The sequence below is a fragment of the Cherax quadricarinatus genome, chromosome 51 (genome assembly GCF_038502225.1).
Source record: "Cherax quadricarinatus isolate ZL_2023a chromosome 51, ASM3850222v1, whole genome shotgun sequence".
Classification (NCBI taxonomy): Eukaryota; Metazoa; Arthropoda; class Malacostraca; order Decapoda; family Parastacidae; genus Cherax; species Cherax quadricarinatus.
Genome location: NC_091342.1, coordinates 5,466,053 through 5,473,565, shown reverse-complemented (window position 1 = coordinate 5,473,565; position 7,513 = coordinate 5,466,053). Strand labels below are relative to the sequence as shown.

General features: G+C 38.5%; 1 protein-coding gene across 2 annotated transcripts in view; it reads right to left on the bottom strand.

The window, feature by feature from the left end:
- Positions 1–1,126: 1,126 nt before the first annotated feature.
- LOC128694721 (transmembrane protein adipocyte-associated 1 homolog) overlaps positions 1,127–7,513 on the bottom strand; it is a 41,056-nt gene continuing 34,669 nt past the window's right edge. The window contains exon 9 of one of the 2 annotated variants that reach the window (XM_053784980.2): positions 1,127–1,736. The gene's annotated coding sequence lies outside the window, so the exon portion shown is untranslated. The remainder of the gene's footprint in view (positions 1,737–7,513) is intronic. The other variant, XM_053784979.2, reaches the window with a different exon arrangement.

Genomic DNA, 7,513 nt, shown 5'->3' with positions numbered 1-7,513 from the left:
TGACTGTAATAATAATTAGATCCTGGTGAGTTTAGCACTTAGGTATGACTAATAACAATTGTCAAAGAAAAATAAGAAAGACCTTAGTGTTGACATAACACAAGAGGCTACCAGCAAAGGTCCACACACAGGGTAACTTTAGTGGAGTGTTTAATATCAACAAAGACTTCAGGAACTTCAACAAGGACTTTTTAAACAAAATACAGTACCAGTGTGAGTGACCGTCATGTGTTGTACACAAACACTGCAGTTCCTTCAGATACTGATGACTTAGTGAGGGAAAAATGTTATAATCTATAGAGTTTAATACCTTTATCAACACATTACAGAGACCAAGAAATATATTTGGAACTATTGACCATAGAAATGCCAGTCAAAAATTGGTCATTAATGAAACTCTGTACTCAGTTATTTTACTAAAACTGAATACAAGGCCAAACTGTGCAAGGAAAAAAAATAATCTGTGAATAGAAACTTTTGTGGAAATCTGAACTTCAGTAACACTCAGAAAACATGTGACACTCTGGGATCACACAAGGTGACAATTTGTGGCTGCAGGAACCCTGCTCCTATAGCTGCAAATCCCACCTTTGACACAAACTCCCTCTCTGACTTTTTGACAGCAACAGATTTACTATACAAACTTCGATTATACTTCCTTCAGCACTTCACATCACCCTTATAACTCTACCTCTGTTATACTCTTTACCTTCACTAGTCTCTGATCAAGCATATTAAACCTTTGGTATGCTGTATGACTCTTGTGGGCTTAGCACTTTGTTATGATTATAATAATATAGCTGCAAATAGGAAATGTCAAACACACAGCATGACAATCATCAACCATCAGGATCCTGAGTGTCACTAGCTCAAACCTTGCTACAATCTTTTATACCAAACATTATAGAAATAAAACCAATTTTATTCATAGCAATAAGAAATTGTCAAATAATATTAACAGTGATAAGGGAAAGAAAAAACTAATTAATTGACTGGCAGAAGGTACTGATGATTTCATACCAAATGAACATGTAGTAGATTAGAGAAGACCCAGTAAGAAAGAAGTGATAAAAAAAAAAAACCCACTGGTGAATGTCAATGTATAGATTGCTCAAAATGGCACATTATATATAAGAGCAGGAAGGATGTGAAATTATCTTTCAGAAAAAAGATGTCCAAAGATGATTGAATTAGAAAATATTTTGAGTTAAATGAATAATAAATGAATGCGAGTAAACTGCACACTTTGAACAAATTCAAGAGTAAATACGAAAATGAAATCGCGTCGGTCAACTGAAAGTAAAGAGGTGGTCCTAGGAGATGAAGCTCAATTCCAACACATGCACACACACACACACTCGCTAGCTTCCATGTACTTGTCCCACTTTTGTATACTCACCCCACTGCCATGCACTCAACACATGCTTCTTACACCATTAAAATATCAGAGGAATATACTACATTCTACGGAGCACACAATGTGGGACAGACTTCATTGCAAGAAGTTTACACTATTTTGGTTAAATATGAAAGTAGACCAAACTATCCACAAATATTAAAAAATATAAAACCTTGGTGTGACTGGTAGTGATGTTGTCTATATCTGAGTCCTGGCTTGCACACAGTCATATAAAATTATCCCACAAGAAACACAATTCTATATACTGTACAAAAAAAGGGTCACAGAAGATTTTTTTTTTCCCTGCTTCTACTGTATTGTACTTCCTCATCTAGTCCTGGAAAAAAGGAAAAAGTTTGTATATACAGTACATACATAAAAGACCATGCAGGCATGCATATTCACAACCATACATGCTTGTGCATACATTCTTGCACGCACACACACACACGTACACACACATACACACACAGAGCAAGATCTTGTGTGTACACATACAGAAAACTGCAAAGCAGTGTATCAATTAATCAATATACATACAGTATTAATATGATGATATAGTATTGGATAAAACTTTTCCCCCAACATGTATACCATCATCTCAAATAAATAAGTGCAAAAATAAATACTCAATAACCAGAGGGAAGGCCATAATGTATTAACTGTAAAAGCATTAGTTTGAATACAGAATCTTATACCCATGTATGGTATTGTTCAAATGCCTGACAATAAATAAAATAAATAAATAAAAAGATGGGATACCTAGGTAGTAAGCTGGTAGACAGCAACCGCCCAGGGAGGTACTACCGTCCTGTCAAGTGAGCGTAAAACGGAAACCTGTAATTGTTTTACATGATGGTAGGATTGCTGGTGTCTTTTTTCTGCCTCATAAACATGCAAGATTTCAGGTACGTCTTGCTACTTCTTCTTACACTTAGGTCACACTACACATACATGTACAAGCATATATATACAGACACCCCTCTGGGTTTTCTGCTATTTTCTTTATAGTTCTTGTTCTTGTTTATTTCCTCTTATCTCCATGGGGAAGTGGAACAGAATTCTTCCTCCGTAAGCCATGTGTGTTGTAAGAGGCGACTAAAATGCCAGGAGCAAGGGCCTAGTAACCCCTTCTCCTGTATGTATTACTAAATGTAAAAGGAGAAACTTTCGTTTTTCCTTTTGGGCCACCCCGCCTCAGTGGGATACGGCCGATGTGTTGAAAGAAAGAAAGATGGGATAAGAGGAAAATGGCAACAAGAAGTAAGAGGGAGGTGAAAGTGTATAAACTAAGGGAGGAGGAAGTTCGGGTGAAATATAAGCAACTATTGGCAGAAAGGTGGGCTGGTGCAAGTATGAGTAGTGGAGGGGTTGAAGAGGGTTGGAATAGTTTTAAAAATGCAGTATTAGAATGTGGGGCAGAAGTTTGTGGTTATAGGAGGGTGGGGGCAGGAGGAAAGAGGAGTGATTGGTGGAATGATGAAGTAAAGGGCGAGATAAAAGAGAAAAAGGTAGCTTATGAGAGGTATTTACAAAGCAGAAGTGTTATAAGAAGAATAGAGTATATGGAGAGTAAAAGAAAGGTGAAGAGAGTGGTGAGAGAGTGCAAAAGGAGAGCAGATGATATAGTGGGAGAGGCATTGTCAAGAAATTTTGATGAAAATAAGAAAAAATTTTGGAGTGAGATAAAGAAGCCTAGGGAACGAATGGATTTCTCAGTTAAAAACAGAGTAGGGGAGTTAGTTGATGGGGAGATGTAAGTATTGGGTAGATGGCAAGAATATTTTGAGGAACTTTTAAATGTTGACAAAGAAAGGGAGGCGGTAATTTCATGCACTGGCCAGGGAGGTATACCATCTTTTAGGAGTGAAGAAGAGCAGGATGTGAGTGTGGGGAAGGTGCATGAGGCATTATGTAGAATGAAAGGGGGTAAAGCAGCTGGAACTGATGGGATCATGACAGAAATGTTAAAAGCAGGGGGGGATATAGTGTTGGAGTGGTTGGTATTTTTGTTTAATAAATGTATGAAAGAGGGGAAGGTACCTAGGGATTGGCAGAGAGCATGTATAGTCCCTTTATATAAAGGGAAGGGGGACAAGAGAGACTGTAAAAATTATAGAGGAATAAGTTTGCCGAGTCCTAGGCAGTAGGTTGGTAGACAGCAACCGCCCAGGGATGTACTACCGTCCTGCCAAGCGAGTGAAAAACGGAAGCCTGTAATTGTTTTACATGATGGTAGGATTGTTGGTGACCTTTTTTCTGTCTCATAAACATGCAAGATTTCAGGTACGTTTTGCTACTTCTACTTACACTTAGGTCACACTACACATACATGTACAAGCATATATATACTTACATACCCCTCTGGGTTTTCTTCTATTTTCTTTCTAGTTCTTGTTCTTGTTTATTTCCTCTTATCTCCATGGGGAAGTGGAACAGAATTCTTCCTCCGTAAGCCAAGCGTGTTGTAAGAGGCGACTAAAATGCCGGGAGCAAGGGGCTAGTAACCCCTTCTCCTGTATATATTACTAAATGTAAAAGGAGAAACTTTCGTTTTTCCTTTTGGGCCACCCCACCTCGGTGGGACATGGCCGGTGTTTTGAAAGAAAGAAGTTTACTGAGTAATATTTAGGTAATATTTAGGGTAATATTTAGTGAAGGTATGATGTAGCACGTAATGAAAGTAGTTTATTAGATTATGTATTGGTGGATAAAAGGTTGATGGGTAGGCTCCAGGATGTACATGTTTATAGAGGGGCAACTGATATATCGGATCATTATTTAGTTGTAGCTACAGTTAGAGTAAGAGGTAGATGGGAAAAGAGGAAGGTGGCAACAACAAGTAAGAGGGAGGTGAAAGTGTATAAACTAAGGGAGGAGGAAGTTCGGGTGAGATATAAGCGACTATTGGCAGAAAGGTGGGCTAGTGCAAAGATGAGTAGTGGGGGGGTTGAAGAGGGTTGGAATAGTTTTAAAAATGCAGTATTAGAATGTGGGGCAGAAGTTTGTGGTTATAGGAGGGTGGGGGCAGGAGGAAAGAGGAGTGATTGGTGGAATGATGAAGTAAAGGGTGTGATAAAAGAGAAAAAGGTAGCTTATGAGAGGTTTTTACAAAGCAGAAGTGTTATAAGAAGAGCAGAGTATATGGAGAGTAAAAGAAAGGTAAAGAGAGTGGTGAGAGAGTGCAAAAGGAGAGCAGATGATAGAGTGGGAGAGGCACTGTCAAGAAATTTTAATGAAAATAAGAAAAAATTTTGGAGTGAGTTAAACAAGTTAAGAAAGCCTAGGGAAAATATGGATTTGTCAGTTAAAAACAGAGTAGGGGAGTTAGTAGATGGGGAGATGGAGGTATTGGGTAGATGGCGAGAATATTTTGAGGAACTTTTAAATGTTAAGGAAGAAACAGAGGCAGTAATTTCATGCACTGGTCAGGGAGGTATACCATCTTTTAGGAGTGAAGAAGAGCAGAATGTAAGTGTGGGGGAGGTACGTGAGGCATTACGTAAAATGAAAGGGGGTAAAGCAGCTGGAACTGATGGGATCATGACAGAAATGTTAAAAGCAGGGGGGGATATAGTGTTGGAGTGGTTGGTACTTTTGTTTAATAAATGTATGAAAGAGGGGAAGGTACCTAGGGATTGGCAGAGAGCATGTATAGTCCCTTTATATAAAGGGAAAGGGGACAAAAGAGACTGTAAAAATTATAGAGGAATAAGCTTACTGAGTATACCAGGAAAAGTGTACGGTAGGGTTATAATTGAAAGAATTAGAGGTAAGACAGAATGTAGGATTGCGGATGAGCAAGGAGGTTTTAGAGTGGGTAGGGGATGTGTAGATCAGGTGTTTACATTGAAGCATATATGTGAACAGTATTTAGATAAAGATAGGGAAGTTTTTATTGCATTTATGGATTTAGAAAAGGCATATGATAGAGTGGATAGAGGAGCAATGTGGCAGATGTTGCAAGTATATGGAATAGGTGGTAAGTTATTAAATGCTGTAAAGAGTTTTTATGAGGATAGTGAGGCTCAGGTTAGGGTGTGTAGAAGAGAGGGAGACTACTTCCCGGTAAAAGTAGGTCTTAGACAGGGATGTGTAATGTCACCATGGTTGTTTAATATATTTATAGATGGGGTTGTAAAGGAAGTAAATGCTAGGGTGTTTGGGAGAGGGGTGGGATTAAATTATGGGGAATCAAATTCAAAATGGGAATTGACACAGTTACTTTTTGCTGATGATACTGTGCTTATGGGAGATTCTAAAGAAAAATTGCAAAGGTTAGTGGATGAGTTTGGGAATGTGTGTAAAGGTAGAAAGTTGAAAGTGAACATAGAAAAGAGTAAGGTGATGAGGGTGTCAAATGATTTGGATAAAGAAAAATTGGATATCAAATTGGGGAGGAGGAGTATGGAAGAAGTGAATGTTTTCAGATACTTGGGAGTTGACGTGTCGGCGGATGGATTTATGAAGGATGAGGTTAATCATAGAATTGATGAGGGAAAAAAGGTGAGTGGTGCACTGAGGTATATGTGGAGTCAAAAAACGTTATCTATGGAGGCAAAGAAGGGTATGTATGAAAGTATAGTAGTATCAACACTCTTATATGGGTGTGAAGCTTGGGTGGTAAATGCAGCAGCGAGGAGACGGTTGGAGGCAGTGGAGATGTCCTGTTTAAGGGCAATGTGTGGTGTAAATATTATGCAGAAAATTCGGAGTGTGGAAATTAGGAGAAGGTGTGGAGTTAATAAAAGTATTAGTCAGAGGGCAGAGGAGGGGTTGTTGAGGTGGTTTGGTCATTTAGAGAGAATGGATCAAAGTAGAATGACATGGAAAGCATATAAATCTATAGGGGAAGGAAGGCGGGGTAGGGGTCGTCCTCGAAAGGGTTGGAGAGAGGGGGTAAAGGAGGTTTTGTGGGTAAGGGGCTTGGACTTCCAGCAAGCGTGCGTGAGCGTGTTAGATAGAGTGAATGGAGACGAATGGTACTTGGGACCTGACGATCTGTTGGAGTGTGAGCAGGGTAATATTTAGTGAAGGGATTCAGGGAAACCGGTTATTTTCATATAGTCGGACTTGAGTCCTGGAAATGGGAAGTACAATGCCTGCACTTTAAAGGAGGGGTTTGGGATATTGGCAGTTTGGAGGGATATGTTGTGTATCTTTATATGTGTATGCTTCTAGACTGTTGTATTCTGAGCACCTCTGCAAAAACAGTGATAATGTGCGAGTGTGGTGAAAGTGTTGAATGATGATGAAAGTATTTTCTTTTTGGGGATTTTCTTTCTTTTTGGGTCACCCTGCCTTGGTGGGAAACGGCCAACTTGTTGAAGAAAAAAAAATATATAATATATATATATGTATATATATAAGTGAGGAGCATACTATAATGGTAGTTGGTTTCTGTCAGCCATCTCTGATATTGTTTTACTGTCACCTGTGCACCATTTATAACATTTCTGGTATATTTTTAAATGTTTAACCCTTTGAGGGTCAACAGGCCGTCTCCGAGACTTGTTCTCAGGGTCGCCCAAATTTAAAAAAAAAAATTATTTTTTCTTATGAAAAGAGAGAATCTTTTCCCGATCATAATGACGCCAAAAGTATGAAATTTGATGGAAAACTTATGGAATTATGCTGTCGCGAAGTTAGCGGTCTCGATGATTTTTACCCATCGGCGATTTTGCCCACTTTGATCTCTATTTTCGGCCAATTCCAGTGTACTAGTCGACAAAAATCATAACTATTTCTCTAGAACTCCATTTTTTCTATTGAATGAGTAGAAGAAACCACCCATTTACTGATTTCAACTATCCAATACAGTGGTCAGAATTTAGCAATTTTGCCAATTTCACACAAATTTCAAATGATGCCAATTTCCAAATAGGGTCCAGAATAAACAAGAAAGACATTCCTGGCACTAAAATAACATTTCCTCTGTTCATTAGTCACATCCCCAGGCCCCTCTTATATTTCTTTGGCTTTCCACTTTCAATTTTTATTCTTAAAAAAATAGATTTACTGTTATGCAGACTGCTGCATTAGTGTAGAAATGGTATAAATAATATCAGCGCACTTGTGAAAGAATATTAGACTCACTAGTTGATGTGTATTGGA